Raw genomic sequence first — 13,082 nt, 5'->3', positions numbered from 1 at the left:
ATTAAATCGGAATAAATATGTAATATTAATACAAAATACTCAAGGATTTGACTTGATAGCATCTTAAAGAGAATCAGGTAGATAGGTCTAATTCTAACTTGGGCCAAATGCTTTCGTAGGACCGGATGGTCTCCTCTACAAGTCGCAATTCTCAACTGATTCTCATCAACTCAGATTCAATGATTAAATGGTTTTTTTTTTCTCGGTCCAGATTTTGGAAAAAATTGGCATAAAGAACGTAAGCGCCAATAGCATCTATGGCGCTTAAGACCATTGCGAGTTCACTGTGATATCTGCTTCATTTTTCACTTTTGCTTTTTTAAGCTCATTGCGCCGCTAGTCGCAAGAGCCGCTAGTCTAATAAAATAAAACTTTTTCCACCGACTACTAGTAACACCCCACTGTACTATTATTAGCCGAAATTTAATTGTAGACAAACCAGTATAGTAAACTATGAAGTTAGGCATATTAACCGGCAGGAAACGGGCAATAAATCCAAGTCAGTGACCCCGTGACATCAGTACCGACAATTCCGTTATGCAAAACATGTTTTCTAAAATAAAAATGTTATGTTCGAGTATGAGTGTGCGTGACGTACGGTTGTCCCAAAAACCTGTCAGTGAAACTTTGTATAGGCACTCCAAACATGTAGCCGGCCGACCTAAAAAATGTGACGGTTAAAATTCAAAGACAAAACGCTCCCGAAACCCCGACCCGGCCTCGCAGCAATGTGGCAAAAATGCCGTTCAATTTATGCCCAAAATTTTAGTCCCGACTGGTCCCTTTTTGTTGCCATCTGCCCGATCCCGAGTCCAGACAGCTCCGCCCTAAAACAGTTTAGAGGCTATCCTTTTACTCGCTTGTCAAATCTAATATCGCTATCTCTGTCTTAATTTTCGAACGGCCAGGACCTGTTGTGCGTCTCGTTTTTGCACGCACCCTTTGATCGTTCTATCCGTTCTGGCTGGTGATTACTCGTGTATTTCCGCTTCCTACACGAGTCCGCCATGTTTGGCGGGAGCGGGCCTGTCAAGTCGACGTTAGTTTGGCACGTATCAAAGATCCAAGCAAGGTCAGAAACCAAATTGTACACTCGATCGAGCTTTTCATCTTGGTAATGAAATCGTATTATAACTGTTATTCATTATTTTCAGATGGAAAGTGAGCATAGCTGCAGATAGGAGCTAGGAAAATTGGTGAAATATGTCATGTGAGTATTAAAATTCATTCGCTTATTTTATTATAAAATCGTTAGTTAGCCAGACTTATAAATAAAAATCGTTTTGATATTGGCAAGGGGCTGGCATTCTTCCAAAGTAGATGTTATGTCTTGTATTTTACTGCATATTAGTAGGTATGTCAATGGTATTATATAGTAGTAGGTAATAGTTATTTCAAAATATAATTTGTGAAGTAGTTAAAGTATACTTAAGTAGGTAGCTAAAAAAACCTGATCATCAATACCCATTTAAATTTAAATAATTGCAATAACTTAGGTAGGTACCTTCTACGTCTGCGTTTAATCAAATCACATATCAAAATATTATCTGTGAATTGACAAATTTTAACAATTGAATTTTAACCTGTTTTAGAAATTATATAAGTTGGTAGATATGAAGTTCACATCTCATCTCTTTAGATTGCATAGTTAGACGCAGTTGATGCACCTGCCTACAACTACAAAAACCTTTTTTTATTGAAATAAAACAAAGGTACTCCTACCTATTAAAAGTAATAGATAATACAAATTATTTGTGTTTGCTTTTTGAAGCAGTAAAAGAAAGCCGAAAATGGTCAAATTGTAGTGTAATAAGAAGCAGTAAATGTTACCTCTTTATACATATAAAAAAGCAACAACTGTACCAAAAATCAATGGTGTCTAATAAAGTAATGATATATACCGGGTGGGACCTATAACACGACCACAAAAACCAAACTGCAGGCTGTACTCTTCAAACTGACCAACATAGACTTTATATTTTTTTTAATTTATTGAATACAATTTGAATTTACATTTGAGGAGTACAATCTATGTTTTAATTATTTACTCGTGTTATAGGCCCCACCCGGTATATCATTACTTCATTAGACACCATTGATTTTAGGTAAAGTTGTTACTTTTTCATATGTATGAACAAGCAAAGTTACGAGCAATGATATTAAATTAGGTATTTTTTTATGCTTAGTATTTAGTAAGAACGTAATAAACACCCAGCCCATAAATACCGCAACCATGTTCATACAAGCACACGACTATATCTTAATGCTTTTCACATAAAGTCTAAGATCGCACTTTTCTTGTTTCGCCACCTCGCTAACTAACAGTGTGACATGGTAGCAATCAAATCCTTAGTTATACTTTTAGATCCAATTCTGCCACCAAGATCACTAAAGCTTATATGCATATAATCACTAATGCATATAATTATTCCTCTTAGTTTAGTGGCAAATTTAGAAAGGGGTGAAACACGAATCAAAGTACAGTTATGTTTAATATGTTAAAAAAGCAATATTCAAGTCAATTGGTGCAATGAGTCATTGCAAGTTTTTTTTATTGTTGGTGAGAATCTAAATACCAAATGTATGTATTATTTTTTCTTATCATCATTTCCAGCCCCAGCACCGCCAGTACTATTGTTACTGCATGTGTTAATTGTTGTAATTCACCAATTAGCGCCACTGTTCACCTCGATTCAAAATTCCAAAATTTCCTAATTTCCGTACGGCGTTCGTGCTCGGTACATTTGGTCCATCGGTATCCCGAGCAAACAGCTACAATTATGCTGTGCGGACTAACAAAACGTGTAAATGGGGCAATTACCGCCGCCTATGTAGGCTGCCGTGCAATTAGTGGCTTGCTAATAGTTTTCATCACCAATAGTTTCATGCGATGCGTTGTGTGGGAACACATCAGAGCGAGATCGTCTCTCGTTGGGATCACATTGTTCCGCTTGTGAATTTAATTTCCTTTTAATTTCTTTTGTTTTTATATCATCAGTTTTAAGTTTTTTCTTTTCATCAATTTCAGCTACATCCAGACTGCCAGTTAGCCGGGATAATATAAGGTTAGTATTTTAATTAAATAATTACTAAATAGATCGTTTAATTAAGCTTCAATGAGAAGCAAATAAATAGTAAAGAGGATGGAACTAACTGTCTGTGTAGTTAGATTTATTTGACTGAAGTAGGTCGCCAATGCAGCCATCTAGGGTGGAAATATATTATGTTGCTGGCATTTGGAGCGCATGAAATTTATGTTAACGACGACGAAAAACAGCATTTGTAAATCTTTGGCTTATTTTATTTCCTTTCGTGGATTTATTTAACGTTCTGCTTCTGGTTCTACTTTTGCACAAGCCGTATCGCCTACACCTTAGAGAAGGCACCTACATTCTTACATATTCTCAATTTTACAGCTTTGTGAATTAATAAATTTACATTTATTTATACTATATCTTGAGAAATAATTATAGGAAAGATTATTGAAAAAATCCTGACATATAGATACGTTTAAAAGATCAAACTTTATAGGAGTTTTTAGCACCAGCCGTTTTATGAATTCATAACGCTATTTTAATAATGTTTTATTAAAGTGCTAATTTGAATGTTGTTTACTACCAACTACTTAACCTTTACTTGTATTACCCAAGGACGCGCTAATTTTTACTTCGTGTTTTAAAATTTAACGTTGTCGAAAATTCATGCTCGACATTTTGAAACGCTGTAGAATACATTTAATGTTCATTTTTAAATCTTTCCTTGATTGTAAAACGGAAGCAGCTTTCGTGCTTGCGAAAAGTGCTATAGCCATTTTCATATTTCAGCCGCCAACATGAGTTATTAAATACGCTGCACCATTATTAAACATTTGGAGCCTTGTTATGAATTTATGAACACGAAAACATGAATATTTAAAACCGCAACTTCTTTCTATATTTAGAATTTGGTTCAGAATAGCACCTAGTTAACGCCATCAGATCCCAGTAATCTAATTTCCGATACCGATCCTAGCAACTAGTGGGCTAAGCACTCAACAGATTCATCCAACAGTTGCTTAGAACCCGACCAGTTGAAAAAGGACCCCAGCTATATTCGCACCACCCTCAATTCGTCGGGTTTGTTTTGCCACGGGGCGGCAGAGGGGGTCGCGTTAGGCTGGTCGATGTAAGTAGGTACGAAGGGGGGTCTGAGCCATTCATTTGGTCCCAGGCCGGGGGCGGGCTCATTGGTCGCGTCCGGGCGCCTGCGCGTCCTCTGACCCACTTGCCGCCGCGCCGCCGCCGGCCGGATGGCGGACTCGGTACGTCAAGGTTGCCGAACCAACGGGCTAGTTTGGGGAGCAGACTTTCTGACGCGACGAATTAAACCAGTTCCACATTTATCGGTGGATGTTTTTTGGCAATACTTGCTGTAAGTAGTCGAAGAAACGGTGATCGCTAAAATTTAAGGCGTTGACGTGACGATGCAGACTCATTTCGTATTTATCGGGCGCGAATTGTTGCTGGTTGACTTTTCTCGTGCTTACGGTGCTTCTCACAAGATCTCCAAAATGAACATTAATATTCAACTGTTCAGAAGGGTGACCTAAAATAGTACATTACGATACAAGTGCGAAAAATAGGAAATTCGAAACGAGTGGCGATAAATTAAAACACGACCGAAGGGAGTGTTTTAAATCGACACGAGTTGCGAATTACCTATTCGCACATGTATCGTACAACGTTTTACAGTACATATGGCCCTTTAAATGTTCGACACAGTAACGTAATATGCTACTTCTCGCACTAGTGCTATAAAGTAGCCCCCATATGTACTGTAAAATATATTACTACGTATTTCTAGTGCCTCTGTGAGTCACTAATATGATGCAACAGATGCTAAATTCCACACGCGCACATAACTTTGCATTGTTGAGTATTGATTAGCATACAACATCTAAAACATCTTGCTTGGTTATAAGTGCCTCATATAGTAACAAACTTTCCCTTGCTTTCTAGTGACGTATGGACATAGAACAAGGCTGTCCAAACACATGCGACCTCCATTGTCGACGTGTTTGTTTAACGAGTCGGTAGTTACGATGATCGATTACGGCATCGCTTGTTACACGCTCAATTTGAACCATTGTTGACATCACACCTCTCCGATTTTATTTAGTTGATAAAACGCCGATTCATGTCACACCTTTAATTTAGATTGATGTCTGTTTGTTACCTAATTTGATATTAATTAAGCTTTATTTCTCTTTCCAGGTGCATCTTGCAGAGGATTATATGGATTTGAAGATTTCTGAAGAATTGGAAGAGAGTAGGATATTTCTTTTCAGGATTAATTTTAAGATGAAGAAAGAATTTTTGGTGCCCATCGGCATCAATATTAGTGCCCTACATCTACCCTGTAGATCCGAATTTGTTTGAAGTGAGGCGACAAATTCGGTTCTAGAGAGGTTTGTGTGGTGCATGCACTGCAACGATCAAGCCTGAAGGGAACTGAAGGTTCACTGGAACAACACAAGGAACACTGCTTCAAGAATAGTGAAATCAGGAAGAAACTACGAAAGACCGATAGGAACTCGGGAAAGGCACAAAGACAAATGGTTGTATTATAAATTTATAACGTTTTATGTATAATTACCCAAAAAATATCCATATTATTTTCAAAATTATTTATTTTAAAATTGTTATAAAAAAAACATGGCTGACTCATGGATGAATCAAAAAACATCGTTAATCAAAAAAGTTTAAATCCTTAAAATTTTATCAGTATCAAATTTTACAAAAAAATTATGATGTCATAAAAATAGGTACAGACTTAAATGTCAAGTTATTAAAAACAATCACATGTCAAAAATACAGAAACAAATATGTTTAAAAACAAAACAATAAATACCTGCTAATCAAAACTCTATTTAGCAATTGATTCAAAAACATTATAAACTAAACCTCTATAAAACATATTTATCGTAAAATCATAACATTAACCAAATCTAGCCATGCCCTAAATAGCGTTGTATTTTGGGTCAATGTTTCGCAGACGCCGCCTCGTGCCCTATGAATGTTACTACCTGATACATTATACAACTCCGACGCCCAGTGATATCACTAATTTGTAGAATTATGAATCATGACTCATGGTGCCACGAACTATCACGCGGTTTAAAATTAATGTTGACTTTGACGTGGAAGTCGAAAATAGTATAATGGACCGATTTTTATCTTTTTATTTTTTTTCGTCAGATTTTGATAAGTTTCTCATTCTGGGTTGAATAATTAGGAAAATCCGAATTTGGGACAAAACAATGAATCTAAATTTCCGTTTGGTTACCAAAATACCATACATTTTCATAACTCAGAGGAAGATTTTGTAGGATATACATACCTATAGTAAAATTGCGCAAAATATAATATTCTTGTACGAAATAGGGTAGGTACCTACTGACGATATGTTGAAATTTTTCGCCTTACAACAAAGGAGTAAGACAAAAATTTAAACAGATCTTTTACATCGACTGTACTCTACATATCCATCAAATTTAATATAATTCTGACGAATAAAACTACAATTAAATAAAAATCGGCCCGAATAAATAGTGCTTTTTGTATGAGTGCCTACCTAAACCTTAAATTAAATATGTTCCGATAACTTTGTGCTCGAAATATTACTACTTAGGTAATTAGCACGATATCCTGGGGCCTATTTCCCAAACGGTATTAGTCTAATATTATTAGTCTGTTGCCATGGTAACCCATACGACTTGACAGTTCGTGGACGAATAATATTAGTCTAATACCGTTCGAGAAATGGGCCCCTGGTGCAATAATGACATGATACCTTAATAAACACTGAATCAAAATTTATACTATATTATATAAAAACAAGAAATTACCTAGATATGCAATTTGATCTGATATACATCTTATTTTTTGTGATTTATTTAAAATGAGTACTAGAAAGTATTAACAATAACAATATACATTAAGAATTAAAAAAACTAATCGTTGTTTGTAGGTAGTTTATTTCTAAATTTTTACATTTATCTGCAAAGGTACTACAAATTCTTAAAATTCATAAATAATGCGAGGGGAAAAAGTAACTTAATTTCACTATTTTTGTGGTAAAAGAACCTGTATTTAAAAACCGATTAATCATTCTAATATTGTGAATAATTTTACTAGTTACGAGTACTTATAAACTCGCATGTAGGATAATACCATCACGGGTCTGTGGTAATAACCATGACTACCATATTTCAATTCATGTACCTAAATTTGTAATTAATTATTTATAATGCACTAAATATTAATCCATGTGTAAACAGGCCCTTATTTTGTTCACCCTCACGTGAAATGTTGCCGATCAGACTTAAGACTACTAATTCTCGCCCTAGGGCCCATTTCTCGAACGGTATTAGTCTAATATATTAGTGTGTTGCCATGGTAACTCATACGACTTGACAGTTTGTGGACTAATATTATTATTAGTCTAATATCGATTGAGAAATGGGCCCCTGTATTAGTCTTATATTATTACTGTGTTGCCATGGTAAACCCATACTACTTGACAGTTCGTGTAATATTATTAGTCCACAAATTGTCAAATCGTATGGATTTCCATGACAACACACTAATAATATTAGACTAATTCTGTTCGTGGTTTGCGAATTTGTATGGCGAGAACCGGGAATTTTCGGTCCTGAATTTGTATAGAAAACCAGTACCGGGAGCACCCCTTACGTGTCTTTACGTGACGTAACATGAATCCTTAGACGAGAGTCGACGAGCCGTGCCGAGTCACATATCGCTAGTGTGTCGATACTTTCTGTCGACGCTCTGATGTTATGTGGCTGTTGATCGTTTCCAGCGATCCGGCGCAGCTAGTGCGGTTCAACATAGGTGTATTTATGTAACTTGTCCGGGTCTATCATGCAAGACTGTCTTTATGTGAGCACTAAGTGTTAATAGGGAGTATTTATGCAATGTTCTGCCGCCAGAGAGCAGCACTATCACATATTCCAAACCATGGAGTAACTTAAACATACTATGCCTTAAACAGTTTTTTGTCATTTGCAGATGCATGTCGTTATCTGCCTCTATATTGCTCGGATATGCAAGTGGCTGATAACAAAACTTCGATTTCCGTGTTTCGCGATGTGCCCCCAGTGTGTGCTAGAGGCGCCCCCTACGCAGAGTTTTGCGTAATATCTTTTATTTTATGGCGTTTTTACATTGTCCGATCAAACATTGGATGTCGAATACGACCACAAAGAAGTAAAAATTTTAAAAGCGCCTTTTTATATTTATTTACTCATTGTTTATTGTTCAAAAGAGACAGCATTAAACTAAAAAAGGACTTGATGCTATAGCGCACTCTCTAGCAGCTTTTCTCCAAGGATCACCCGACATCCATTATCGGATCGGACAATTTGAAAACGCTCCTATGAGAGTCGACGAGTCGTGCCGAGTCACAATTGGATAGTGTGTCGAAACCTCTCGCTGCACTGATGAATTGTGGCTGCTGATCATTTCAACGATTCGGCGCAGTTGGTGCAACTTTCATGAAACTGGGCTTATTTCTTTCAGAGGACTAACCGCCAACATCGATAAACGTATCTGCCTCTGTCGCTCGAATAAGCAAGAGCGATAGAGAGATACGATTTTCCATTTTTCGACGATGGCGATGGGACCTTAGTAGGTATTATTTGTGACATTTCATATAAAATGTTGTTTCATGGCGCATTTGTTTTGTAAAGCTTCGTTGGTTAAGCCATTTTGCCAAAATACCTTTTTACCGAAATGATCTAATTTTCTTATTGTTATACTTGTTAACAAAATGTTATTCATTATTAGTTATAGCTGAGAAATGGTGTGAGAGTATTATATAATATATAACACTTTAATCCTATTGTTGAAGAAATCTATGACTAGGCTGCTTATTGAATGACATACGGCCCGATTCGAAGAATGATTAAGACACGTTTAAGATCGTGGAAAGATCTTTAAAAGATCGATAACTAAACGGCATCGGCATGTCAAAATTGACGTTTATATCGATTCCGCTGTGATCCCAATTAGATCTATCTACGATATTTCTAACGTCAAAGTGACATTGATTTCCCGAATCGAGCTGCTTCTGTCAATTATACGACATACAAACGATACCTAAATGAGAACTTATCTAAACCAGAACTTATCATTATCGTATTTCATTCTTCGAATCGGGCCGATAGTCGTAACATGACTTTCATGTATTATGTACAAATAATTTTTTTTAAAGGGCTCTAGTTTATTCAAAATAAGATGAAGTTGTAACTAATAGGTACAGTCAGCATCAACAGTAGCGGTTAAAACAACGCGCCAAAAGTATATCTGCCCCCTCTAATACTTTTCCAAATGGAGATAGAACTCTACTGTTCTCTTTCTACAGTATAATATTTTATTCTACAGTGTAATAGTTGGCTGCTTAGTCAAATCAGTTTCTTTTTTCGAACTGTCAAATGATCAACCACTATGGAATCTCTATGAAGTGTTTTGCCATCTTTGCATCTTTCTCTTGTTATGATTATAACTACCGTGAATTTATACCGTGCTTATTTTTTTAAAGGTAATACGAAACACTATCTTTGTATTGAATAATAAATACCTACTTATTGATAATATTCATGCACATATTTTATACTACGTCTGTGGCAAACAATCATACAGCCCGCCTGATGGTAAGCAGTCTCCGTAGCCTATGTACGCCTGCAACTCCAGAGGAGTTACATGCGCGTTGCCGACCCTAAACCCGCCCCCCCTCGTTGAGCTCTGGCAACCTTACTCACCGGCAGGAACACAACACTATGTATACAACACTATATATGTTTTAATTCATGGAAATCATACCAAAAAGAGAGGTGTTGCCTTACATCAAATGAGGTAGTTAAAGAAGAGGAAGAAGTGAAGTAAGGACTAATGTAACATACCCACCTAATTTGACCAGCGCCTTTCTGGTTTAGCCCATTGGTTGACTGATAGAGAATGCCTTAAGACATTAAGTCCGCCATTTGTACTACCATATATTATGCAATAAAAATAATTATAGATCTTTGATGATTTAAATTATATGTATCTGTAGTTACCTATTGCCACTTTGTTAAGAATATAGTATTTCATAAATATAAGCCAATTATTTTCTTTCCCTGTGTTTTTCTTAATACAGATTTTTGATTCAATAAAAGTTTTAGTATTGAATGACTAATTTTTTTCTTTGGAAACCTGTAATGAACACAAGGTAGGTAATAAATGGACTATTCCTATTTGCGCTAGAAACGCTCTAATTCTTTTGATTTTAATATTAGTCTCTGTAGTTTAATAAACACTGGTATTTCTCAACCCCATTATTTGCATTTCCTTTTTTATTTAAAATTAGACATCACCTATATAGCTAACTCGTATATAGGTTTAAAAAATAAACCTACTTATATACACAGCACATATCTACAAAATTGATTTTTTTAAAGTTCTCGTTCTTTTTTTTTAAATGGAGGTTCATGTTCACTTTACCCCAATGAGTTGCGAAGTTCTGCTAGCTATAAGTGAATACAAACGTGAAAAACTAAACTTAAGTAGACGTAGGTATTTAGGTAATGCTATATGGATATTAGAAAATGAATGTTACCTATATAAAGAGCTCAGGCTCGGACTAAACATCATACTTATACCCTTTAAATTGCAAAATGAAACTTCTGTTCCCGGTTAGTACATAGCAAGGGTTGAAAAATCGCCCGTCATTTTGAAAAAATGACCCTGTTCCATACAACAGAGACTTCCATATACCAATGTCAACGAGTAAATAAATATGCTTCAATGACGTCCATAGACTGTGAACAAACACTTCCGACTCATAAATGGGTCCATAAATTATGATTGTTTTCAAAATGACGGGCGTTTTTCCGAGCCTTGTAACATACCTAACTAATTTCTGTGAAATTTTGTTGCTTTTTTGTTTTCAAACACGCGATCAATACATCGCGACGTGTCTACGCAGCTACTTGTCAACAGGTGGCAGCAGCGTCTATAATTTACTTTACTTGTAAACTACGAACTTGTACAGTGCTACTGAGCGCTAGATGGCAGGACCGATGCTTAAAAAAAGCTTTGTAAATGTATTTTGGTTTGAGTATTGACTATTGAGTGAGGAGACTAGAGCTCACAGACTCCGTTGGTTAGGCCATCTCAAAAGAATGGATGAAGATCGAAGTGTGAAAAGAAAATTTAATATTTATGTTAGTTAAAATGAATTCAATGACTCAAATCTTTAGACAAGAAAAAAATAGGTATCTACTAAGAACTCGGTTCTTTCATAAAGTAAAATACGGTTAATTCTAAACTCTTCCTTAAAACCATCACACCCATTTCCTTTAAAAGGTTATGCAAACTCAGCAAGACCAGCTGTTTCCAACTTTCCACAAAACAAAAGCTGAACTATATTTCTAGATCGACAGTTTCTATAGCGAGTAGCAATGTAAGGAGGAAGATTAATGGTAAACGCAGGACGGACAAGCGGGCGTGTTTGACAAGCGCAGGTGCGCTACTTTCATAATTGGCCCGACCCTTTCAGCTTTCAGTCTTTACATACGAGACCTTTTTGAGAATGGCCAATGTGGAAGTCGACAGTTTATGTGTATTCATAAATCTTTGCCAGGTTTGCGGCGTATTTGTGAAAAGAAAATTGCACTCATCTGTTTTTGCATACGTTGCAAGCGTTGTAGCGATGGGCAATTTCTGAAACATTTCACATATTTCTTTAACGGTGACATATTTCAACTTTTGAAAATGACATATTTGACAGGAAATGATTCTGATATAAATGTTACCGAATAAACACTTAAATTTCATGTAACCTATCTGCAACTTCTAACGTCAATAGAACGGATTGTCATCGAAAAATTCGAGATTAGATGACAGTAGCCGCGTGGCTTAGGGGTAGCCGGTGGATGGAAGTTGAAGACCACGTTACGCTGCACTCAAATTTTTTTCACATCTGCTATTTGTTTTGCTTCGTATACATATATATATATATGTATGTACCTACATGATATTTCATTGTAATGTCTCATAAATGAAATTTCATTTTACTCTCATATTCTCCGCTTGGCATTTGATATATAAAAAAATGTGAACAGTTTTGAGACAGGAAAGCGGGCAGAGCTTTAATTATATATCTTAACATATTGTAATATCAAAGTCGCCCCGCAGCGTCTATGTATGTTCGCTAAAAACTCGAAAACCGAGAAAAAATTTAAGAAATATAAGCGTTATTTTCCATTTGAAACTTATATACAAACTTACATGAAATGTAAGTGTAAGTTTCACTTTGGAAACTTACATGCTGCCCATCACTGTATAAAGCATCTTAGTTTTACTGTTAGTTCATGTATTTAATAAATATTTATTTTATCTTATCTTACAGTAACGCCATCTATTTCAACTCCTATTACACTAGCTTACTATATGGTTTTACAGTGCCAAAGTAATATTTGTATAATATAAAATTGTGTATATAATTTAATATTTGCATGTCGAAAATTTTACTGATACTGGTACAATAACTACAAATTACTGTAACATTTGAAAGGCAATTGAAATTGACTTTCGATACGGATGGCAGTCTTTCGTATTTACTTGTCTATAATTCACAGACTAACAACAAAGGTAATTCCAAGAGCGCGTACACTTCTCTCTAATTTCATATACCCTTGAATCCCTTACATATCCAGCCATATGTAAATCTCATCAAGACGACCCACGTAATGAGCACGATTAATCATACGAGCCGGCCATCTTGTCTTGTTCCTTAGTAAAGCTCCTTGACATGAGGACAAAACCCGCGGTACATCTGTGCCAAAACTAACGATGTGAGGATTAAAAAATAGGGGCATATTCTTAAGGTAAGGGTAGGAGTACACACGTGCGACAATTTATCAAGTAATTTTTAACTGGTTAGCTGCGAGAGCTACCTTATGTTATAACGAGAAAAAAAAAACATATACTTAAACGCATTTTTTAACGACGATATCGATAAATTCGAAAACTTCTGTTTCA

General features: G+C 35.9%; 1 long non-coding RNA gene across 1 annotated transcript; it reads left to right on the top strand.

Moving 5' to 3' along the window:
* The first annotated feature begins 284 nt into the window (after nt 1-284).
* On the top strand, nt 285-10,229 carry LOC133515974 (uncharacterized). The gene is made up of 3 exons (XR_009799150.1): nt 285-1,210; nt 3,029-3,065; nt 5,253-10,229. It is a non-coding gene; the product is annotated as an uncharacterized LOC133515974 (long non-coding RNA).
* The last annotated feature ends 2,853 nt before the right edge of the window (nt 10,230-13,082 follow it).

The sequence above is a fragment of the Cydia pomonella genome, chromosome 3 (genome assembly GCF_033807575.1).
Source record: "Cydia pomonella isolate Wapato2018A chromosome 3, ilCydPomo1, whole genome shotgun sequence".
In the NCBI taxonomy this organism is placed as follows: Eukaryota; Metazoa; Arthropoda; class Insecta; order Lepidoptera; family Tortricidae; genus Cydia; species Cydia pomonella.
The sequence above is the reverse complement of the archived record's forward strand: the minus strand, read 5'-3'. Positions and strand labels throughout refer to the sequence as shown.